General features: G+C 43.5%; 1 long non-coding RNA gene, 1 other non-coding gene and 1 pseudogene across 2 annotated transcripts in view; 2 read left to right on the top strand and 1 right to left on the bottom strand.

The window, feature by feature from the left end:
• LOC129053021 (uncharacterized) overlaps window positions 1-17,100 on the top strand; it is a 29,402-nt gene extending 12,302 nt beyond the window's left edge. Inside the window, exon 4 of the long non-coding RNA XR_008518152.1 lies at window positions 17,000-17,100. This is a non-coding gene — a long non-coding RNA (uncharacterized LOC129053021). The remainder of the gene's footprint in view (window positions 1-16,999) is intronic.
• Window positions 6,076-6,180, top strand: LOC112131107 (U6 spliceosomal RNA). Its single transcript, XR_002913255.2, has one exon. It is a non-coding gene; the product is annotated as a U6 spliceosomal RNA (small nuclear RNA).
• Window positions 9,888-11,254, bottom strand: LOC100452331 (elongation factor 1-gamma-like; annotated as a pseudogene).
• Window positions 17,101-25,909: the final 8,809 nt, after the last annotated feature.

The raw sequence follows: 25,909 nt of genomic DNA, 5'->3' as shown, positions 1-25,909 counted from the left end.
GTTATCAATACAATATCTCAATAATTGGAAAGTCTATAGAGAATATTAAATTCATGTAGAAGGCAAAGAGAAATCAATAAAGTGGTGTAATGATAATTGTATTAGTTTTTCAGGGCTGTCATACAAAATTCCTACAAACTAGGTGGCTCCAAACAACAAAAATTTATCTTTCACAGTTGTGGAGTCTAGAAGTTCAAAGTCAAAGTGTTGGCAGGGCGACACTTTCTTTGGAGGTTCTAGCAGAGTAACCGTTCCTTGTCTCTTCCAGCTTCTGGTAGTTGTTGGCATTAATTGGTTTGTGGCCACCTCTCTACTCCATGTTCTCATAGCCTTCCCTTCTGTATGTCTGTAAATTCCTCCTACCTCTCATAAGTGTCAACAAGTCCACTGATAAAGATTTTCTTTTAAGAAAACCAAAAGAGACTTTATTCCAGTAAACAGTTTGCAAACCAGGGAGACACCGTATTCTGTATAAAACAAAGATGCATTCAGAGAAAAGGGAGGGGTTATCGTTGTTGTTGTTGTTTGTTTGTTTGTTTGTTTTCTGCCTTCCTTTAACTGTGAATGCCCTGAGTGGAAGAGTGGTTATCTTTTATAGACAAAGTTCAAAGTTCCCACCCAAGTTTCCCATTTTGGTCCACTTATGCAAATGAAGAAAGCAAACTTGCTCAGTTCTAATTCCTTGACTTGCTGAGTTCTGATTGGTCCACACAGGTCACAGTCTATTGGCTGATTCTGGCAACATAAACAGGAACAGACAGTTATGAAAGTCCCAAAGTTAAGTGAGCATGGAGTTTTCCAGGACTGCAAATTATGTGCGTGACCTTTAGTAAGCAAATGGCCTGTTGGCTCTGTTTTTAATTTAGGCCCAGTTAGCCACTCAGCGTCCATCTTAGAGGATTGGCTCTTTCAGGGTTCACATGTGAATGCATTTAGGGTCCATCCAAATAATCCAGGGTAAGCTCCTTCTCTTAATATCCTTAACATAATCATATATTTTGCCATATAAAGTAATACTCACAGGTTCTAGGAATTAGGACATGGGCATTTCCTTTAGGAGACCACCATCCATTCCACTACAATAACATAGGAAATACATTCTCAAAAGTAATTTTGATTCTTTTACCATCTTTAAGTAGTGTTACACACAGGGATGATCCAGTGGCAGCAGGCTAGACAGGAGAACCACACAGCCCAGTGGTGGTGGACTGGGCAGGAGAACCACAAAGGCTGCAAACAGCACGTAGTTCATATAGCATTTTCACCTAGCCCCGTCCCCTTACCAACCTCAAAACAAAAGGCCCCCATACAGCCTGCATTCCACAGGACAGGGTAGTGGGAGGCTCAGATATTCCTTATAGATAAGTAATGAATCTCTGTGTTGGCCCCTACCAGATTTCTAAGCTCAGAACTCTAAACATGCATTCAGGTGCATCTGCCATACAGGGTCATTCTCACAGTATGCTTAAGTTATTGCTGTCAGGCATGTTTACCATACACAGGTGCATCTACCATACAACTGCATATGAATAAACTTCTGGATAAAAGAGGCAGTAGTGGAACACATGAACAGGGAAAGGAAAGGAAGTATAGGACAAATAAATTACAGGTGATCACAACATCTAATATGATGTCATGGCTACAGAGGGGTAGGCTCAGTTAAGTCAGAAATGAAAACTATCATGATAGTGTCTTTGGTAGATAGAATCATTCGTCCCACTTCTTCACCACCTCATTGTATCCACACCCTTTGTCATGCGTCTTTGCATGTCTCTCAGTAGAATTGGAGTGTATTTCCCTATTTATTTGTTTTTGAGACAAGGTCTCTGTCACCCAGGCTGGAGGGCAGTGGCGCAATCACAGCTCACTGCAGGCTCGATCTTCCAGGCTTAAGTGATCCTCCCATCTCAGTCTCCCAAAGTAATGGCATTAGAGATGTGAGCCACTCCACTTGGCCCCTGTCTCTTTAATATTAGGCTCAGACATACCATTGTCACTGGCCAAAGGGATATAAGCAAAAATGACAGCATGTCATTTCTGAACTTAGGACATAGGAGGCATTGTAGTTTTACTACTTGCTCGCTTTTTCCCTCTGTCATCACCATTCCTTGGCTAGCCTACTGATTCTAAAAAGATGAGAGATGTGTAGAGCACACCCAGACCCAGTCTTTCAGCCATCTAGCTGAACCTAGCTCAGATCAGCCAACCAACTACCAGGCAATCTGCAGATGTGTGAGCAAAAAAGATGTTTACTGTCACACACCACTGAGATTTAATGATTTTCTCTAGGCCACAATAACAACCTAATAAAATATCACAGGGGTGCTCAGAAATACAGATCGGGGATTAAGAGGCACTGCACAGAATGGATAGGAGCTCACGCTTTGGGAGTCAAAGTCCAGCTCTGCCACTTAACTACCTGTGGGAATGTCAGGAAATCACTAAGCTCCCTATACCTAAATTTCCTTATTTGTGAAATGGGGATCACAGTTTATGCACCTTCTCATACCTCATAGAGTCATTGTGGTAACTAAATTGATATATATAAGGTGCCAAGGATATTAGCTTGCACACAGGAAACACTAGATAAGTGTTTGTTTATGATTATGATTATGATCATTGTCATCCACTGGGACCTATAACTAGTCTTTGAACCAATCATAAATGTCATAGAGAATTGCCAAAAAGTAGTACAAATATTCAGTAGCATATGCATTCTCCCCAAAACCATATGAAAGTCACCCTTTGTATACAACCTCAAAATAATAAGAATTATAAATCTGTTTTTGTTTGTTTGTTTGTTTTTTGGAGAGAGTTTTGCTCTTGTTGCCCAGGTTGGAGTGCAGTGGCATGATCTCGGCTCACTGCAACCTCTGCCTCCCGAGTTCAAGCGATTCTCCTGCCTCAGCCTCATGAGTAGCTGGGATTACAGGCACCTGGCTAATTTTTTGTATTTTTAGTAGAGATGGGATTTCACTATGTTGGCCAGCCCAGCCAGGCTGGTCTCGAACTCCTCAACTAAGGTGACCCACCCACCTCAGCCTCCCAAATGCTGGAATTACAGGCATGAGCCACCATGCCCAGCTTATAAATCTGTTTTTAACCTTTGCCAATGTGGAACACGAACAACCATATTTCAGCAGTATTTTTAAAAGACACAGCCCCCTGGCCAGGCACATTGGCTCACACCTGTAATCCCAGCACTTTGAGAGGCCAAGGTGGGTGGATCACTTGAGGCCAGGAATTAGAGACCAGCCTGGCCAACATAGCAAAATCCCATCTCCACTAAAAATAAAAAAATTAGCCAGGCATGGTGGCACACATCAGCAGTCCCAACTATTTGGAAGGCTGAGGCACGAGAATCGCTTCAACCTGGGAGTCAGAGGTTGCAGTGAGCCAAGATCATGCCATTGCACTCCAGTCTGGACAACAGAGTGAGACCCAGTCTCAAAAAGAAAAAAAAAAAGACATATCCATACGCATTAGCCAGATAAAGTATCTGTTTAAATATTTATAGCTTATTTTCTTTTCTATGTGTTTCCTGATCATATCAATGACCCATTTGGATCAATGGCCTATTAAACCAACCATCAATGGTGGTTTGTCTTTAAATATTTTGTTTTTTAGGAGCCACTATTATATTATGTAAATCCAGACTTTGTCTGGTTTTATAATGCAAAATTTTTTCAGAGTTTAGTATTTCGTTTATGGTGTCTTTCATCACACAGAGTTTTTTTCCCATTTAATCAGCTCTGCCAAACTTTTATTATATAAATATGGATTTTCTATCAGGTTTAGAAAATAATTTCTTACATTTTATTGTGAAAATTTTATTTTAATTTTTTTTTTTTTTTTTTTGGAGACGGTTTCGCTCTTGTTGCCCAGGCTGGAGTGCAATGGCGCGATCTCAGCTCATGGCAACCTCCGCCTCCCAGATTCAAGCAATTCTCCTGCCTCAGCCTCCCAAGTAGCTGGGATGACAGGCATGCACCACCATGCCTGGCTAATTTTGTATTTTTAGTAGAGACAGGGTTTCTCCATGTTGAGGCTGGTTTTGAACTCCTGACCTCAGGTGATCCCCCGTCTCGGCCTCCCAAAGTGCTGGGATTACAGGTATGAGCCACCGCGCCTGGCTGAGAATTTTAAAACGTTATTTTTTATATTTCTGATTAAAAGTATTACATGCTCGTTATAAAAATGCAGAAAATGATGTTGAAGGAAAAAAAGGGTGAATCCTATGACTCATGATATTCACTTTAAAGATTTGCATCTGACTCTGACAGAAATTTCCTATGCGTAAGATACATTCAGTTAAGAATTTTTTTTTTTTTTTTTTTTTTTTTGATACGTAGTCTCACTCTGTCACCCAGGCTGGAGTGCAGTGGCATGATCTCGGCTCACTGCAACCTCTGCCTCCTGGGTTCAAGCGATTCTTCTGCCTCAGCCTCCCGAGTAGCTGGGACTACAGGCGCATGCTACCACGTCCGGCTAATTTTTGTATTTTTAGTAGAGATGGGATTTCACCATGTTGGCCAGGCTGGTCTCAAACTCCTGACCTCGTGATCCGCCCGCCTCAGCCTCCCAAAGTGCTGGGATTACAGGCGTGAGCCACCGCGCCTGGCCCCAGTTAGGAATATTTTAATGGGAGTGTCTTATTCATGCAGTTACGTAAGCTATTTTGTTCATTTTTATAAATATCATTAACATCTATCCATATCATAAATAAATATTTATATCCTACTTTTTTTAAGTAGAGATGAGGTCTTGCTATGTTGCTCAGGCTGGTCCTGAATCCCTAAGCTTAAGCAATCCTACTACCTCAGCCCCCGAAAGTGCTGGGATTACAGGTGTGAGCCACCATGCCCAGCCTACATTCTACTTTTTTCCTTATTATTTTATCACATTATAATTCAACTACGGAATCATATATTGGTTGGTACTTAAGTTGGGCAGGATGAACACTATATCTATTCTAAGAGACTGTCTGCTTGATACACAGAGTCTTCTGGGTAATGGCTTACAGTTCAGAAACTTACTTGGACTAGGCTGAGTAGACCTAGGGAAGGCTGAAAGTGATAAATGAAGATTTTGTTCAACCTGAGTATAATGTGCTACACTGCAGTTTGTAGTCATAATGCATACAGTACACACACAGAGTGCAACCCTATGATTGAGGAGAGGCACTCCACTTTGATGCAGATGTTGCTGGTACATATCCAGCCTATCCTACTCTGTTTGTAATGTGACTAATTACCTTCCAGAAGGTCTGGTATGGCTCTCACTCACTAAAGTATTACATCTGCAAAATTGTGTCTCCACCTTCCATCATCCCACCATCACTACCATTGCTGCTTGATAAGGATCAGAAGTTCAGATGCTTATATCTCCACACTCAAGAGCACAGCTTATCTTTGAGTTGTGTATCCTGACTACAATGACTTTCTTCTATGTCATTTGCAGAAGTAAACCTTAGTTGATTTACTTAGATGGTGTCTGTCTGAGCTTTCTGTCCAAACAATCCTACTATGGTTATTTGTCAATCAGTGGATGTATAGGCGTTTAAAGAATATCTCCATAGATAATAAAACAATGTGTACATGTCTGAACATTTCGCGTGGATGAAGTGTCATGTATGGAATTACCTGGTGAAGCAGGACTATCAAATCAGTCAACTGCCTTCAAGAAAACTTGTACCAAGGGATTCACTTTCTGTGGATGAGACTAAGTACTTTGCTGCTCCCTGGCCAGAACTGAGTAAAATTAAGATTTTACACTTGGCCAAGTTGACAGGCCAGAAGTAATAGTACTTCACTCTTGTCCTTTGCATCATCATGACGGCTATTGAGTAAAAAATAGCCAGTTGACAGAGGCGTTATAAATACAAACTTAGAATCAAACAGACCCAAGGAGGAACCCAGCTCCACCTCTTGATTTGGGCACAATTTTAGGCCGGTTTCTTACTCATTCCGTGCATAGGTTGTTTCCTTTGTAAAATGGGCGTAACACTTAGGTCACAGAGGAGAGGTCAGAACTAGCAAATCTGACTCACAAATTAAGCACTCAAACATGCTTTATGTGCTCACTTCAGCAGCACATATACTAAAATTGGAAAGATACAGAGAAGATACATGGCAGCTGTGCAAGGATAACATGCAAATTTGTGAAGCATTCTATATTTTTCATGTTCATGGATTGGAAGAATTAATATTGTTAAAATTTTCATACTACCCAAAGCAATCTACAGATTAAATTCAATCCCTATTAAAATACTAATGACATTCATCACAGAAATAGAAAAAACAATTCTAAAATTTATATGGAACTACAGAAGACCCAGAATAGCCAAAGTTATCCTAAGCAAGAAGAGCAAAATTGGAGGGATAACTTTAGCTGACTTCGAATTATACAACAGAGCTACAATAATCAAAACAGCATAGTACCAGCACAAAAACAGACACATAGACCAATGGAACAGAACAGAGAACCCAGAAACAAATTCACACACCTATAGTGAACTTATTTTTGACAAAGGTGCCAAGAACATACACTGGGGAAAACACAGTCTCTTCAGTAAATGGTGCTGGGAAAACTGGATGTCCATATGCAGAAGAATGAAATTAGACCCCTATCTCTCACCATATACAAAAATCAAATCAAAATGAATTAAAGACTTAAATCTAACACCTCCAACTATGAAACTACTACAAGAAAACATATGGAAAACTCTCGAGGACATTGGTCTGGGCAAAGATTTCTTAAGCAATACCCCACAAGCACAGTCAATGAAACTGTGGACAAATGGAATCACATCAAGTTAAAAAGCTTCTGCACAGCAAAGGATACAATCAACAAAGTGAAGAGACAACCCATAGGATGAGAGAAATATTTGCAAACTACCCCTCTGACACACAATTAATCACCAGAATATGTAACGAGCTCAGACAACTCTATTAGAAAAAATCTCATAATATGATCAAGAAATGGGCAAAAGATTCGAATAGACATTTCTCAAAAGAAGACATACAAATGACAACAGCATTTTGAAAGATGCTCAACATCACTGATCATCAGTGAAATGCAAATTAAAACTACAGTGAGATATCATCCTATCCAGTTAAAATGGTTTATATCCCAAAGACAGGCAATAATGAATGCTGGTGTGGATATGGAGAAAAGGTGGGAATGTAAATTAGTACACTCTTGGTGGGAATGTAAATTAGTACAACCACTATGGAGAACAGCTTGGAGGTTCCTTAAAATATAAAAATTGAGCTACCGTAAGATCCAGCAACCCCACTGCTGGGTAAATAGCCAAAAGGAGGAAAATCAGTAGATATCTGCACTCCTATGTTTGTGGCAGCACTGTTCACAATAGCTAAGATTTGGAGGGAAGCTAAGTGTTCATCAGCAGATGAATGGATAAAGAAAATGTGGTACATACACACAACAGAGTACTGTGCAGCCATAAAAAAGGATGAGATCCATTCATTTGCAACAACGTGGATAGAACCAGAAATCATGTTAAGTGAAATAATTGAGGCCCTGAAAGACTAACGTCACATGTTCTCACTTATTTGTGGGATCTAAAAATAAAATCAATTGAATTAATGGACATGGAGAGTAGAAGGATGGTTACCAGAGGCTGGGAAGGATAATGGGGGGTTTGTGGCAGAGGTGAGGATGGTTAATGGGTACAAAAAATATATAAAGAATGAATAAGACCTACTATTTGATAGCACAATAGAGTGGCTATCGCCAATAATAACTTAATTGTAGCCGGGCGCAGTGGCTCACGCCTATAATCCCAGCACTTTGGGAGGCCGAGGCAGGCAGATCACCTGAGGTCCAGAGTTTGAAACCAGCCTGGCCAACATGGTGAAACCCTGTCTCTACTAAAAATACAAAAATTGGCGGGGCGTGGTGGTGCGTGCCTGTAATCCCAGCTACTTGGGAGGCTGAGGCAGGAGAATCACTTGAAACTGGGAGGTGGATGTTGCAGTGACCCGAGATCATGCCACTGCACTCCAGCTTTGGAGACAGAGTGAGACTCCATCTCAAAAATAAATAAATAAATAAATAAAAATAACTTAATTGTAAATTTTTAAATAACTTGAGGAGTATAATTGGATTGTATGTAACTCAAAGGATAAATTCTTGAAGGAATGGATACTCTGTTATCCATGATGTGCTTATTTCACATTGCATTCCTGTATCAAATCATCTCATGTAACCCATAAATATATACACCTACAATGTACCCATAACGTTTTTCTCTTTTGAGATGGAGTTTCACTCTTGTTGCTCAGGCTGGAGTGCAATGGCATGATCTCAGCTCACTGCAACCTCTGCCTCCTGGGTTCAAGAGATTCTCCTGCCTCAGCCTCCCAAGTAGCTGGAATTACAGGCATGAGCCACCACATCCAGCTAATTTTCTATGTTTAGTAGAGATGGGGTTTCTCCATGTTGGTCAGGCTGGACTCGAACTCCTGACCTCAGGTGATCCACCCGCCTCGGCCTCCCAAAGTGCTGGGATTACAGGTGTGAGCCACTGCACCTGGCCTACTTTTTTTTTTTTTTTTTTTTTGAGACGGAGTCTCACTGTGTTGCCCAGGCTGGAGTGAGTGCAGTGGTGTGATCTCAGCTCACTGCAACATCTTCCTCTTGCATTCAAGTGATTCTCCTGCCTCAGCCCCCTGAGTAGCTGAAACTACAGGCACCCTCCACCACGCCCAACTAATTTTTGTATTTTTAATAGAGACACGGTTTCACCTCGTTGGCCAGGCTGGTCTCGAACTCCTGAGCTCAAGTGACCCACATACCTTGGCCTCCCAATGTGCTGGGATTATAGGCGTGAGCCACCACGCCCAGCCTTAGCTTTGGGTTTTTCCCAGATGCCCTTTATGAGGATGAGGAAGTTATCTCTATTCCTAGTTTATTGAATATTTTTATATGAAGCGGTGTTAGATTTTGTCAATTTTTTCTCTGCAACTATTGGGATAATCATGTGATTTTTGTGTTTTTTCTTGATATAGTGTATTATATAATTTCATTTTTGGATGTTAAAAGAACATTGTATTCCTGGGATAAATCACACTTGGTTATATTGTATAGTTATTTTTACATGTTACTGTAGTCACCTTTCTAGTATATTGTTGATAGTTCGTGCATCCACATAAATAGGGAATATTGGTTTGTAGTTTCCTTTTTATTTTTTCTCTTCCTTTTTTTTTTTTTTCTTTTTTGACAATGTCTTGCTCTGTTGCCCAGGCTGAAGTGCAGTGACGTGATCACAGCTTACTCCAGCCTCAACCTCCTGGGTTCAAGTGATCCTTCTGTCTCAGCCTCCCAAGTAGGCAGGACTACAGGCGTGTGCCACCATGCCTGGCTAGTTTTTGTTTATTTTATGTAGAGATGAAGTCTGGCTTTGTTGCCCAGGCTGGGGCTGTCTTTTAAAAATAGCACTGAAATGTGTTTGTTCCTGTATCACATTGGCAAAGGTTAAAAAGGTTTTTTTGGCCGGGTGTGGTGGCTCACGCCTGTAATCCCAGCACTTTGGGAGGCTAAGGCGGGCAGATTACCTGAGGTCAGGAATTTGAGACCAGACTGTCCAACATGGTGAAACCCCATCTCTACTAAAAATATAAAAATTAGCCAGGCGTGGTGTTGGGTGCCTGTAATCCCAGCTACTTGGGAGGCTGAGGCAGGAGAATTGCTTATACCCGGGAGGCAGAGGTTGCAGTGAGCCAAGATTGTTCCGCTGCACTCCAGCCTAGGAGACAAGAGTGAGATTCAGTCTCATAAATAAATAAATAAATAAATAATAATAATAATAATAAAAACCCAAAAAATTTTTTTTTCCAATGTTCAGTTTTCTTTAATGACCCCTTCTCCCTGAAGGGCAGGTTCAGGCAGCTAGGTGATGGTAACAGATGTTCACTTGAAGATCTTGCCCTGATTGAAGGCTTTGCCCACATGCTGGAAGGCCCCCTCCCAGGAAAAGTACTCTCAAACCAGCGTCTGGGTCTCCTCGCTGCCAGGATCCAGTTTCTGCCATGTGTATGATTCATAGTCCACCTGCCAATCTGGACTCAGTGGAAAGGCAAGCTCCTGGCCTCAGAAGACCCAGACTCCAGACATGGAGCTGCTATTGTTGGTTCCAAAGAAGATGACACTGGCGAAGGCATTCTTCCTCAGCTTGTCCAGTCACTGGAACATTCCAGTGATGAGATTGCAGCTCATGAAGGTCTGAGTGAATTCTTCAGGGAAGCGATGCTCTGAGTACCACAGGGACCGGCCGTCCTTATCAAAGTGCTCCCAGAAATATGGCAGTGCCACAGAGAGTGTGTCCTCATTGGAGTACTTGAGCTTCAATTCATCCAACACTAAGGTACTCTTGGGCAGGTGAGCAAAGGGGTCCTTGGCCTTGGGCTCAGCAGCCAGCACCTGCTCACATTCATCCATCTCCTCCTCAGGAGTAGGGGCAGCCGCCTTTTTCTCCTCCCGCTCAGCCTGGGGTTTCTGCTTCTCTTCCCGTGAACGCTTCTCTTTCCGTGGTGTGTCCTTTTTAGGCTGGCTCTCCACAAACTTTTTAGCATCAAACTGGGCCATCTTCTCACATAGTTTTGCTTTCCCCAAGACAGTGCAGAACTGAGGCTGGTTAATGCAGGTGAGGAACCAGCGGTTGGTATTGGGAAAGGCCTGGCAGAAAGAAGGTTCTAGGACCTGCTTATACAGCCACAATAGGGTGCAGACAACTGTGATGTCAACCAACATCAATCGTTCGCCCTCCAGAAAAGTCCTTGTCTTCAAGTGAGCATCCAACAGCCCCAGAATTTGCCTCACTTCCTCCTTTGTATTCTCAGTGGCCTGTTTGTTGTGGTGCATGATGCCCAAGGTGGGGAACACCAAGGTACTGGCTGGGGACACTATATTGCTAGCAGCAAAGCTCACCCACTGCGTCACCTGGGCTGCTGCCTCTGGAGTACTTCCCTGCAGCTCCTCATTGCTCACATAGTAGGCAACGGCATTGCTCTCAAACACACAGAATTTATCGTCACCCTCAAATGCTGGAACCTTGCCAGCAGGAAATTTGCGGAGAAATTCAGGGGTGCGGTTGGTTTGGCCAAAGTGGAAATGGGGTGGTGCGGAGAGCACACGGACCTGAGCCCCTCTGTGCTGAGCAGCAATGAGGGCCTTGAAGGTCCTTCAGTTTTCAGGATATGTGTACAGGGTCCCAGCCGCCATGGTGATTCCTCAAAGAAAGGCTTTTTTGTTTGTTTTTTAAGATAGAGTCTCACTCTGTCACCGAGGCTGGAGTGCAGTGGTGTGATCTCAGCTCACTACAACCTCCGCCTTTCAGGTTCAAAGAGATATTCTCCTGTCTCAGCCTCCCGAGTAGCTGGGATTACAGGAGTGCACTACAACACCCAGATTTTTTTTTTTTTTTTTTTTTTTGGTGTTTTTAGTAGAGACGGGGTTTCACCATGTTGCCCAGGCTGGTCTTGAACTCCTGAGCTCAAGCAATCTGCCCACCTCAGCCTTCCAAAGTGCTGGGATTACAGGTGTGAGTCACCATGTTGGGCCTGTAGTTCCCTTATTTGTGATGCTTTACCTGGTTTTGATATGAGAGTTATACTGGCCTGATAGAATGGCTCACAAAACTCAGGAAAACACTTTACTTACATTTACTTATTTATTAGAAAGCGTTTTACAAAGGGTACTGATGAACAGCCAGATGGAAAAGATGCACAGGGCAAGGTATATGAAAAGGGGTGTGGAACTTCCGTGCCTTCTCCTGGCACCCTCCAGGAACCTAGATGTGTTAGGCTATCTGGAAACGGTCCCAAACCTTGTCCTTTTAGGCTTTTATAGAAGCTTCATTTCATAGGCATGATTGATGAAATCAACAGCCATTGGTTATGAAGTCAACCTTTAACCCCTGTTACCTCCCTGAAGTTTGGGAAGTGGGGCTGAAAGTCCCAACCCTCTAATCATGCTTGGTCTTTCCAGTGACCAGCTCCCACTCTGCAGCTACCTAGGGGCTGCCACCAGTCATCTCATTAGCATACAAAAGCCATTTTTATCACTCTGGAGATTTGAAGGGTTTTAGGTGCCGTTTTAGGAAACCAGGACTTGAAGACTAAGTTTTTTTATTACTTTTTTATTTTTTATTTAATTATTTTTTTTTAGATGGAGTCTTGCTCTGCTACCCAGGCTGGAGTGCAGCGGTACGATCTTGGCTCACTGCAACCTCCGCCTCCTGTGTTCAAGTGATTCTCCTGGCTCAGCCTCCTGAGTAGCTGGGACTACAGGTGCATGCCACCATGCCCGGCTAATTTTGTGTATTTTTAGTAGAGACGGGGTTTCACCGTGTTAGCCAGGATGGTCTTGATCTCCTGACCTCGTGATCCACCCGTCTTGGCCTCCCAAAGTGCTGGGATTACAGGCGTGAGCCACTGTGCCCGGTGAAGACTAAATATTTATATTTCACAATATAATACCCTTTTGCTGTTGCCCCCTACTGCCATCCTCAACAGTCCTAGACAACCATTAATTTCCTTGTGTCTCTACAGATTTGCCTATTCTGGATTTTTTTTTTTTTTTTTTGATAGGGAGTCTTGCTCTGTGACACAAGCTGGAGTGCCATTGCACGATCTCGGCTCACTGCAAGCTCTGCCTCCCAGGTTCAAGGGATTCTCCAGCCTCAGCCTCCCAAGTAGCTGGCCACCATGCCTGGCTAATTTTTATATTTTTAGTAGAGATGAGGCTTCACCATGTTGCCCAGTCTGGTCTCGAACTCCAGGGCTCAAAGTGATCCACCCACCTTGGCCTCTCAAAGTGCTGGGATTACAGGCATGAGCCATCGCGCCCAGCCAGGATTTTTTTTTTTGGCAGACAGGGTCTCACTCTGTCACCCAGGCTGGAGTGCAGTGACATCATCTCAGCTCACTGCAACCTCCACCACCGCTGCGGCTCTAGCAATCCTCACCTAGACTTCCGGAGTACCTGAAGATACAGATGCATGCCCTGGCTAATTTTCTTTATTTTTTGTACAGACAGAGTCTTCCTATGTTGCCAAGGCTGGACTCGAACACCTGGGCTCAAGTGATCCTCCCGCCTCAGCTTACCAAAGTGCTGAGATTATAGGCGTGAGCCACCAAGTCTGGCTTGGACATTTTTTTTGTAGATGGAATAATACAATATGTACCACAATTTCTTTATCCCTTCACCTTTTGCTAGACACTAGGGATGCACTCAGTGCTTACCTATAAAGCCGTTATGATTATGTATATTTTTTGTACAGACATATGTTTTCATTTCTCCTTAGGTACCTACCTAGGAATGAAATTGGTAGGTTATGGAATTTTTATGTTTAACTGTGTGAAGATCTGCCAGACTTATGTGCAAGGTGGCTGTAACATTTTACATTCAGGAGAAGGGAGAAGAGGAGAGAGAGAGAAAAAATTCACATTCTTACCAGCAGTGTATGAGAGTTCCCATTTCTCTAATGCTCACCAAAAATTTTTATTCTTTTTTTTTTTTTTTGAGATGGAGTCTCACTCTTGTCACCCAGGCTGGAGTGCAGTGGCGCCATCTCGGCTCACTGCAAGCTCCACCTCCCAGATTCAAGCAATTCTTCTGCCTCAGCCTCCCAAGTAGCTGGGACTACAAGTGCCCACCACCATGCCCAGCTAATTTTTGTATTTTTAGTAGAGACGGGGTTTCACAATGTTGGCCAGACTGGTCTTGAACTCCTGACCTCAAGTGATCCACCTGCCTCAGCCTCCCAAAGTGCTAGGATTACAGGCGTGAGCCACTGCTCCTGGCCTGATTTTAATTATAATCATCCCAGTGGGTTTGAAGTGGTATCTCTTTGTGATTTTGATTTACATTTCCCTGATGGCTAATGATGGTGAGTATATTTCCAAGTGCTTACTGGCCATTTGTATATCTTCTTTGGAGAATGTCCATTCAAAGGTCTTACCCATTTTTAAATCTAGTTACTTGTTTATTGAGTTGCGATTGTTCGTTGTATGTTCTCGGTACAAGTCTCTTATTAGATATAGGATTTACAAAAATTTTCTCCCATTGTTTGAATTTTGTTTTCATTTTCTTGATGTTGTCCTTTGAAGCATAGAAGTTTTAAATTTTGATGTTATCTGGTATATATATATATATGTACACTGTATATATATACACAGTATATATATATACAGTATATATATATATATACAGTGTATATATATACAGTGTATATATATATACTGTATATATATATTCAGTATATATATATACTGAATATATATATAGTATATATATAGTACATTATATATATATATTTTAGATTTCCCATTTTCTTTATTTTTTCCTTCCTGGAGGCAACTACGATCACCTGAACGGGTACTTTTCTCAAGTGTATTGTTCATGTGATTGCTACCTAGTATGAATTTGTAAGTCACACGTTGCATTGCTATGCATATTTTTAAACATTATAAAATCGGTATTATGCTATGTACATTGTTCTCCAACTTTTCTTGATTAATTATGTTTTTGAGAATTATGTATGTTGAGCATACTCTACTGTATAACAATGCCACAACGTACTTGTCTATTCTCCTGTTGGCTGATGTGTTTCAGTATATATATTTTATCTTTTATTGACTGTGCATTTGGTATTTGTGATATTGTTTTCACGTTTGATTTCGTAGGAGTCACCCCTGAGTCAGAGCAGCTTATTGTCCAGTGTTTGGTCAGAGTTTTGTGTTTAAACCCCTCATGCCAGTGAAGCTTCTGTTCTGTGTTGATGACTCTGTGTATGGCTTGGAAAATGCTTTTATATCTCGCCTATGTCTTGCTCTAAGGCTCACTCTTTTTTTTTTTTTTCTTTTGAGACAGAGTTCCACTTTTGTTGCTCAGGCTGGAGTATAATGGCATGATCTCGGCTCACTGCAACCTCCACCTCCCGGGTCCCGGTTCAAGCAGTTCTCCTGCCTCAGCCTCCTGAGTAGCTGGGGTTACAGGCATGCGCCACCATGGGCAGCTAATTTTTGTATTTTTAGTAGAAACGGGGTTTCACCACATTGGCCAGGCTGGTCTCGAACTCCTGACCTCGTGATCCGCCCGCCTCGGCCTCCCAAAGTGCTGGGATTACAGGCCTGAGCCACCGCGCCCGGCTAAGCTTCATTCTTGATTGGCTACAGCCATCCCTATTGTACAAAGAGTTCCCCAAACCTCTGGACTGTGATCCAGAGGGTTCTTTTTGGCTGTCTCTTTTCTTGGTTTTCTCTAAGTATTCTCCAAGACCTCCACTGGTCACAGATTTCACCACTCTCTATTCTAAATAAAGTTAGTTATTTATACAGGCTCATGCCTGTAACCCTAGCACTTCGGGGACTGAGGCAGGAAGATCGCTTGAGCAGTAAGCTGTGAGCCGTGATCATGCCACTGCACTCCAGCCTGGATGACAGAGGGAGACGCTGTCTCTAAATAAATAAATAAACAAATAAACAAAGTTAGTCCCTTCAGGCCAAACAGCAGAGCTCTTAGAAATTACAGCCCATCTTCCCCCTTGAAAATCCCCTGTGCCACTATTCTTGACTAGGGACACAGAGCCACTTTTTACAAAATGACATCCTGTTCTATTCTTAGAACAGGACACTGGAAGGCTATAGTAACCCCTACTGTTCATGGTTTGCGCATTCTGCCACAGAACTAGGATGGTTGTTGATAGTGTCCCATTATTCTGGGCTGCCACCACCTCTCATTCTCCCTCTTCTCTTTCTCCTGGCCTCCAGGCTAGGAGTAAGCCCAAAAGTATTTGTAGTAGGGTTTTGGGATGACTATTGTATGTGTTGTGTCCCTGATGGGCTATCTCTGTTGCCTGAAGAGGCAGGGAGGCACGGGCTTCAGAAAGCTAGAGAAGAAACTTCTCATCCTTTGCCACTTGCCCAGGGAGAACCTATTTGTCTCTTTAAGGGAGCTAACTGCTGGCAAGTGCACAAAGGATGATTGAGACTAACAACAGGCTGGGCACGGTGGCTCACGCCAGTAATCCCAGCACTTTGGGAGGCTGAGGTGGGTGGATCACCTGAGGTCAGGAGTTCGAGACCAGCCTGGCCAATATGGTGAAACCTCATCTCTACCAAAAGCACAAAAAATAGCTGGCGTGGTGGTGCACGCCTGTAATCCTAGCTACTCGGGAGGCTGAGGCAGGAGAATCGCTTGAACCTGGGAGCGGAGTGTGCAGTGAGCCAAGATCGTGCCATTACACTCCAGCCTGGGCGATAAGAGCAAAACTCTGTCTCAAAAAAAAAAAAAAAAAAAAGAAGAAGAAAAAAAAATCGAGATCTAACAACAAAACAGAAAAGTCATTCACAACCCTATTGAGAGGTAAAAAAGAATTTAAATAAGTACATGCTCAAATGATAATGTTGCCTGTTGTATCATTCATATGCCTTAATTGCTCCCTCCCCAGGTGAGAGGCAGGTTCCCAAGACCAGACACTGCCTGAGCCCTATCACCTCTCACTCTTTGTCATGGAATTGCTAGAGGGCCAGCACCTTAAGGGCTGCTGCTTGGTGGCGCCGATGCTGCCTAGGTGGGCGGCAATGTGTCGGGGCCAAAGGAGTGACAGCAGCTGGCAGGTTTCCCCTACCTGACTAGTGCCCTGATTTGTATGTTCTTTGTTTTGAGAAAACACACTCCTCTTGCAAAATAATATTCACCTAAGGAGACATGTACAGGGTAAAGAGGAAAATGACAATAGCCGGTGATGAGAGATGAGGAGTATTAAATGGGGCTGTGTATCCTCCTAGCACCTTGTTCCCTAAGGACAGAGAAAGAGACAAATATAGTTTTAAAACAATAGTCTAGTGAGCTCTATAGGTCCGTGGGTAACTTGCTGGCCATTTAGTTAGTAAACAATAACAATGAAAAGATTTTTGTGGACCTACCTTTTTGATTTCTATTGACAGATGTAATCCTTTCTTATTTTTTTCAGGAAAAATGTCTTCACAAATACAGAAGTGTTTCAAGGAAAAATTGAAGTCACTCCTGCCCACATCCACTGCCCAGTGTAACCGCCCTTAAAGATTGCTGTGTATTTGTGTACTAATTTTTCTGTGTTTATAAAATCATTCATATATTTATTAATAACATGTTTAGAAGAAATCTCTGCATTAACCTCAGGGCACACAGCTGTCTTTGATCGCCCCCAACTCCTCAGAATGTCCTGCCTCCATTTCACTCTCCCACAGCTGACTTTCTCCCATGCTCAGGCCCCCCAAGACCACCTGCTGAAAAACTACTTCCAACCTTAAGCTCAGGCCCTGACTCACAGCCCTTTATTCTAACAGAGCCCCTAGGTGTTTGGGCAGAGGTAGGTGGGTATTACCAGGGAAGCGGGAGGAGGACAATGAGGCCCCTTAAGTTCTTTGTCCTGGCCAGGCAGCTGCCCTCCTGCATTACAGGTCTCCACAGGATAGGTCCCAATTCCCAGCTACTTTCAATTGGTGGGGTGTGGCTTGGCAGGATGGGTTAATGCTCTGCCGCAACTTTCTCACTTTGTAATGGGAGCTGTATGGTAAATTCACCTGATAGTAATAACTTAAGCATATCCTGAGAATGATCCTGTATGGCAGACGCACCTGAATCCTGAATGTGTGTTTGAAGTTCTGAGCTAAGAAATCTGGGGGTGGCCAACACAGAGATTCATTTCTTATTTATGAAGAAGCTGTGAACCACCAGCCGTCCTGTCCCATGGAATGTGGGCTATACAGGGGTTCAAGGCCCTGTGTTTTGGGTTAAATGAAGGCTGCCAGGTGGAGGTTGTTAGGGGGAGGGTGTGAAGTGAAAATACTGTATAAGGCCGGGTGCGGTGGCTCACACCTGTAATCCCAGCACTTTGGGAGGCCAAGGCGGGTGGATCATGGGGTCAAGAGATCAAGACCATCCTGGCCAACATGGTGAAACCCCGTCTCTACTAAAAATACAAAAAAGTTAGCTGGGCATGTTAGCGCGCGCGTGTAGTCCCAGCTACTCGGGAGGCTGAGGCAGGAGAATCGCCTGAACCCAGGAGGTGGAGGTTGCAGTGAGCTGAGACCACGCCACTGCACTCCAGCCTGGCGACAGATCAAGACTCAGTCTCAAAAAAAAAAACCCTCTATAAATTGCATGACTTTATTTTGCAAGTGGTTGTGATTCTCTTGTCCAGCCCACTGCCGTTGGGCCCTGTTCCCCAATTGTAAGCCCCCAATAAAACCTCATGTCTCATTCACTGGCTCTGGGTCTCTTCAGCCTATTGAACCCAGTATTCATCCCCATTGGAGTGTACAGGGGTTCGGCACAACATGAGCATATGACAAAGACCTGGGCTATGAATTTTAACTACCTCTGTCTGGATTCCTCCTTGTTTTTTCTCCTTTACTTTAGGGATGAATGGCCATTTCCCCACGTAAAGAACCAAGTCATCACCTTTTTTTTTGTCCTATTTGCTGGGTGGGCAGATTCAGTAACTACTTGTGCCAGGAAACCAAAGTCCATAGAGGCCGCGTGGCTTTGCCAAGGGGAACAACCAGGATGGTGCAGGATAGTTTCACACAGGTAAGGCTCTCATGCTGCAAATCCTTTGCTCTCTCCATGTTATATAAATGGATTTTTAAATTTCACCTTAGGGTGTTGTCTTAATCCGTTTTCTGCTGCTAAAACAGGAGTGACTAACCCGGAGATTCGTTCTTTGTCTATGAGGAACATCTGAGCCACCATCCTGTCCCGTGGAACATGAGCCATATAGGGGTTTGAGGCCCTGAGTTTTGGTCTAGATGAAGGCTACCAGGTGGAGGACGTTAAGAGGAGAGTGTTACGTGAAAATGCTATAGAAACTTCTGAAACAAAGAGAAAAATGTGCGACCCCAATTCACTCTGCTAAAAGGAAAAAATTAAGCTGAAATCTGAGTGCTGCAAGCAGCTGCCTTTTCTTTTGTTCCTAAGCAGATAGCTACAGATAAAAGGTTAAATATCTCCACAGGTAGCTAATCAGTGTTCACCTTTTCTTATGTAAAGTGCCGATTTACTGAGCCTGAGACGAATACATGATTGACTATTCCCTTACCAGCTCCTTTTCTCTTGCAACATGTGGATTCAGTAATGTGACCATGCCCGCCCCCTTTCCCCTCCATCCTGCTTACCCCACCCATCTCCCCCAACTTTTTAAAAGATAGAGTCTCGCCCTGTCACCCAGGCTGGAGTGCAGTCCCGGGTTAAAGCAATTCTCCTGCCTTGGCCTCCTGAGTAGCTGGGACTACAGGTGTGTGCCACCACGCCCGACTAGTTTTATATTTTTAGTAGAGATGGGGTTTCACCATGTTGGCCAGGCTGGTCTTGAACTCCTGACCTCAAATGATCCACCCGCCTCAGCCTCCCAAAGTGCTGGGATTACAGGTGTGACCACCTTGCCAGGCCTGCTTTTCCCCCTTTAAATAATGAAGCCATTAAAATTCTCTTTGGAGAAAGGCACAGACCACAGATTGTTTCTGTGATTCCATTGTTCTTTCTCCCAGGACATTGTCCTTAGTCTTGGCAAAATAAACTTCTGAATTGATTGAGACCTGCCTCAGATACTTTCGTTTTACAAACTGCATGGTCTTTGCAAGCAGTTGCAATTCTCCTGTCCAGCTCACTGCCATTGTACTCTCTCCCTTTTATCTAAGCCCCTAATAAAATCCGAAGTCTCATTTGCTGGCTCTGGGTCACTTCTTTGGCCTCTTGAACCTGGTGGCTTCCCTACTGAGGTTTATAGGGGTTTGGCACAGCATCCACTCTTGAAAGCAGAGCCTAATTACCTCCTAAAGGTCTCACCTCTCTCTTTTTTTTTTTTTTTTTTTTTTGAGATGGAGTCTCACTCTCACCCAGGCTGGAGTGCAGTGGCACAATCTCAGCTCACTGAAACCTCTGCCTCCCGGGCTCAAGCGATTCTCCTGCCTCAGCCACCCAAGTAGCTGGGATTACAGGCGTACACTACCACGCCTGGCTAATTTTTGTATTTTTAGTAAAGACAGGGTTTCACCATGTTGGCCAGGCTGGTCTCGAACTCCTGACCTCAAATGATCCACCTGCCTTGGCCTCCCAAAGTACTGGGATTACAGGCATGAGCCACCATGCCCAGCAGGTCTCACCTCTTAATACCATCACAATGGCAATTAAATTTCAACATGGGCCAAGTGCAGTGGCTCACACCTGTAATCCCAGCACTTTGGGAGGCCAAGGCAGGTGGATCACTAAAGGCCAGGAGTTTGAGTCCAGCCTGGGCAACATGGCAAAATCCCATTTGTACTAAAAATACAAAACTTAGCTGGGCATGGTGGTGCATGCCTGTAATCTCAGCTACTAGGGAGGCTGAGGCAGGAGAGTCATTTGAACCCAAGAGGTGGAGGTTGCAGTGAGCCAATATCAGGCCACCGCACTCAGCCTGGGTGACAAAGCAAGACTCTGTCTCAAAAAAAAAAAAAAGAAAAAAAAGAAAAAAAATTTGGCTGGCCACGGTGGCTCACGCCTGTAATCCCAGCACTTTGGGAGGCCGAGGCAGGTGAATCACCTGAGGTCAGGAGTTCGAGACCAGCCTGGCCAACATCGTAAAACCCCCCATCTCTACTAAAAATACAAAATATTAGCTGGGTGTGGTGATGGGCACCTGTAATCCCAGCTACTCGGGAGGTTGAGGCAGGAGAATCGCTTGAACTTGGGAGGCGGAGGTTGCAGTGAGCCAAGATCATGCCATTGCACTCCAACCTAAGCAACAAGAACAAGACTCTGCCTAAAAAAAAAAAAAAAAAAAATTCAACATGAGCTTTGGAAGGGATACTGAAGCCATAGGACGTAGAAGCCAACTCCCTGCAAACCTCAGTATCTAATGCTTCTAGATTCCCTGCCCTCGCTCAACCTCCAACTCCCCTTCTCTGTGCCTGTCCAGTTTCTTTTTTTTCTTTTCTTTTCTCTTTTTTTTTTTTTTTTTTTTGAGATGGGGTGTTGCTCTGTCACCCAGTCTGGAGTGCAGTGGCGTGCTCTTGGCTCACTGCAACCTCTGCCTCCCAGGTTCAAGCAATTCTCATGCCTCAGCCTCCCGAGTAGCTGGGATTACAGGCGCCACCACCACACCTGGCTAATTTTTGTATTTTTAGTAAAGACAGGGTTTCACCATGTTGGCCAGGCTGGTCTCGAACTCCTGACCTCAAGTGATCCACCTGCCTCGGCCTCCCAAAGTACTAGGATTACAGGTGTGAGCCACCACGCCCGGCCACCTGTCCAGTTTCAAGGTTAATAAAGGCAAGCTCAGTATACTCCAATTCTTTTCTCAGCTAGAGGCCAGGACCATCCTGACCTGGTTTATAATTTGCTCCTGTTCTCTCCAATTTAGCTCCTGTTCAGGGCCCTGAGGATTAGGTTCCCTCATGGCCCCAGCTCCTGGCCTGCTGACACATTTTGATCTTCCTAGCCTTAAGCTCAGTCATCAAGCTCACCTCTCTGGGCCCTGCATCCCCTGGAACTCCACAATTATCTCTGGCCCTCTGGAACACAAACCCTCACCGCTCCAAATTCAGCTGCACCTTTGCAGGGTGTAGTGGAAACCCAGGCTGGCAAGGACTGTTTCTAAAATCCACATTCTCACCTGTTGTGCTCCCAGAATCCTGCTGCCTAAATATATCCCCTCCTGGTTTCAGAACAGAGACTCACAAACATATATAGATAGGGTCAAAGTGACCTCAGCTTCAAGGTCAAATCAGTCCTTCCCAAATGAAGACTTTGTTTTCCCACAAAAGACAGACTGTTTCCCAAAAGTTTAAAGGATTCCTTGCATCTTGAAATAGCTGAGGCTTTGTTTGTATTTCATGGAAGCCAAAGGAGTGCATTGTACCTGCTGGGCTCCTTGAACATTGGGTTCAATTTTAAATAAGCTAGTAGCACTATGCAATTTGGCCACTAGATGGCAGGACATCTTCACCATGAGTATAACATGACGCTGACTCAGAAAACCCCCAAGTAGTAACACCAGCCAGCCAAACAAAGCAAAAACAACAGCCAGCCAGACAAAGCAAAAGGAATGTACCAAGTTTGGTGAAAGGTCCTCTTCATGTATGAATCTTTTCAAATTTATTCTTATTTTGATAATGATGTTAGCAAATACAATTATGATTATCTAACTTGTTTCCATAGTGATGTCTGTCCTTATTATACCTTCTCTCCACACTTAAGTCTTCTAAGGAAAACCACTCTAATCAGGAAAGAAATCTGAGACTTTTTATGGAAATACAGGGAAAATACAGAGACTCCATTTTTACAGGAAAATGTTTTTCAAAGGAAGTCTCTAGGAATCCTCAGCAAGCTTCCTGAACACAGGTCATTTCAAACAGAAGAAGTAATCCAAACTTCATTTAGGGCAATTACTCACAGTTAAACCTTTACAATAATTAATTTCATGCTAAGTACTTTGAACTCCTTCCAGGAGTGAAGTGGGTATACTGCAAAATTATTTTCCTCTTTTGAGAAGACAAAGTCAGAAGAGACAAAGTAGAGAGGAGGAGACTAGTTCTGGGCATGTAAGTAGGGGTGAAAATTCCAGTGTATTTTCTCATTGCTCTCCACGCGAACAATCTGGAGATGAAGTTGGTTGTTTCCAGAGTCAAAGAATACCAGGAACATCTCCGCAGTGAAACAAGCGGGATTTGTTGTTCACTGAAGGAACCATGGAGCACCTCCAGAAAAGGGTGTTAGAAAGGACTTATTTTAGGATTTGAGTTTGTATTAGGTGGTTTTAGAGAGGATATAAGGAATTAGTGCTATGCTCTAAATTGGATGCTATGAGAGAGTGAGGATAATTCTATTATTGGGAATCCTAATAAGTTTATCTAGGATGAGGCAAGAATACAGACTGAGGCTAACGCCATAATTTGTTTAAAAAAACAAAAGCAGCTGGGCATGGTGGCTCACTCCTGTAATCCCAGCACTTTGGGAGGCCAAGGCTGGAGGATTGCTTGAGGCCAGGAGTTCGAGACCAGCCTGAGCAACATAGCAAGATCCTGTCTCTACAAAAACTAAAAATAAAGCTGGGCGTGGTGGCTCACACCTGTAATCCCAACACTTTGGGAGGCCGAGGCAGGCAGATCACCTGAGGTCAGGAGTTTGACACCAGTCTGGCCAACACGGTGAAACCCCGTCTCTATTAAAAATACAAAAACTAGCTGGGTGTGGTGGCACACACCTGTAATCCCAGCTACTCGGGAGGCTGAGGCAGGAGACTCGCTTGAACCTGAGAGGCAGAGGTTGCAGTGAGCTGAGATCAAATCATTGCACTCCAGCCTGGGCAACAGAGCAAGACTCCATCTCAAAAAAATAAATAAATAAAAATAAAAATAAAATAGTCAGATGTGCTGGCACACACCTTCAGTCCCAGCTACTCCAGAGGCTGAGGCAGAAGGATTTCTTGAGCCTGGGAAATTGAGAATTGAGGCTGCAGTGAGCTATTATCATGCCATTGTACTCCAGCCTGGGGAGCAGAGTGAGACTGTCTCTGAAAGAAAAAAAAAAAAAAAAAAAGCAGTAGTCACTCATATTAGCCAGTCTAGGGGAATATTGGTCATTCCTGTAGCTGAGACAATGTTTATGTTTTTTTTATTTTATTTTACTATTATTATATTTTAAGTTTTAGGGTACATGTGCACAATGTGCAGGTTAGTTACATATGTATACATGTGCCGTGCTGGTGTGCTGCACCCATTAAGTTGTCATTTAGCATTAGGTATATCTCCTAATGCTATCCCTCCCCCCTCCCCCGACAATGTTTATGTTTAATTTAGTTTTTGTTAAAACATTACAGTTTGGTCTTGTTTTTGCCTTGATTGATCATTGTCACAGAGTGGCCTTGTCTGATGTTGCTGTTCTGTGAGATTTCTCGTGTTCAACAGCAGATCACCATGGCCCAGGTGTGAATGCAGGGACAGCAACACTAAGGCTGATGCTTTGCTCTGTTTTCCTTTTGGCCAAGGGCAGACTGCAGTCAGCCTGCAGAAACTTCATCCTTGATATCCAGATTTTCACCATAGCCAAGACTTTGCTTTAGAAACTATTTGCAGAGAATGTAATCTAAATTTGGAGTATTGATAGTTTCTCCTGCTCCTTTTGTTGCAGGGTAAATTGTTGAATCCTCTGATTTGTTAATGGTCACAGAATATCATTTAAAACTGATGGGGATTAGGGGTGTCGGCTCAGGCCTGTAGTCCAAGCACTTTGGGAGGCCAAGGCAGGAGGATTGCTTGGGTACAGGAGTTTGAGACCACCCTGGGCAGCACAGTGAGACCCCTCCTGTCTCTACAAAATAAAAAAAAAATTACCCAGGCATGGTGGTATGCACTGGTAGTCCCAGCTTTTCAGGAAGCTGAGGTGGAAGGATCGCTTGATCCTGGGTGGCTGAGGCTGCAATGAGCTATGATCGCACTATTGTATTCTGGCCTGGGCAACAGAGTGAGACCCAGTCTCAAAAATAAAAATAGGGCCGGGCGCAGTGGCTCACACCTGTAATCCCAGTACTTTGGGAGGCCCAGGTGGGTGGATCACTTGAGGTCAGGAGTTCAAGACCAGTCTGGTTAACATGGTGAAACCCTGTCTCTACTAAAAATACAAAAATTAGTCGGGTGTGGTGGCACATGCCTGTAATCCCAGCTACTCTGGAGGCTGAGGCATGAGAATCGCTTGAACCTGAGAGATGGAGGTTGCAGTGAACCGAGATCGGGCTGCTGCACTCCAGCCTGGCGACAGAGCAACACTCCGTCTCAAAAAAAGCCAAACCAAAACAAACAAAAAAACTGATGGAGTTCAAGACACGACACCTCTCCCCAAAATAAGAGTGTAGACTACCAGATTATGCCACCCCATATTATGCCTGTTGGGCATAATAATTATCTTGAGAAACAAGAGACAAAGGAGAAGAAACTCTGAAAGCAAGAGTAGAAGTTACCCGCTCCCCTCCCCGACACCTTTTTTTAGCCCCAAACCTTAGAGGACAGAAGTTACCCTTTTGTAGGAGAAATTTACATGCATATAAAAAATCTCCATTTGTAAGGGTTTCTCCCACTGTGCACCAGAATAAGAATGGTGACTCTAAATTACTGGAGACTCTTATCAATGGAGAAGGCAATGGACTTAAATCTGCATTTTTGTTTTTTGCTTACTCATGAGTTTATTTGTTTTGTAGTACATAGATGCAGCCAGGAGTATTTAGTATAGCGTAAATTCCGCCTTGGCAGCTTAGGAGGTAATCAACGACTATGTGATTTCCCATAACAAGCTAGGCTAATGAGTTTAAACTAGTTTGTCTTTCAGAGTGAAGTGTTTGTTATGACTTTTGTTAGGGTATGAGGCAAGTTTTGGACCATGTTTGCCAGTGGTATTATCTTTAATGAGGGAATTGCAACTTACATAGTATCCGTGAAAAGGGAGTCAGTTATGTCTTTTGGGAGTTTGTTTGTTTAATTGTAAATAAGCTTTTGTGTTCTGTGTTTTGGAGGTTTCTGGGTAGAATTTTTCCAGGGAAACATGATCCACTAGGGGGATGATACTTTTAAAGATCTGAAAGTGTCTCACAATTATACTAAATACACAAGATAAATTAGGATGTAGGAGACCACTGTAAGCCCAATATCCGTATAAAGTGTAGTACCCTAATTAGGAGCTAGACTGTTGTATAAATATTATGTATGACAATAGGAGTAAGCCATTTTCATGTCCTTTGAGGTAGACAGATTTTTGAGTTGGGTTAAACACCTTAGCAAAGCAGAATGACATGTTTCTGGAGAATAAACTGACTATGGTGGTCAGGAGGGCCTAACTATTATTGTCTACTTCTGATTGGCTAGGTCTCGCT

Source organism: Pongo abelii, chromosome X, assembly GCF_028885655.2.
Source record: "Pongo abelii isolate AG06213 chromosome X, NHGRI_mPonAbe1-v2.0_pri, whole genome shotgun sequence".
In the NCBI taxonomy this organism is placed as follows: domain Eukaryota; kingdom Metazoa; phylum Chordata; class Mammalia; order Primates; family Hominidae; genus Pongo; species Pongo abelii.
This window is presented reverse-complemented; position numbering and strand designations above follow the sequence as displayed.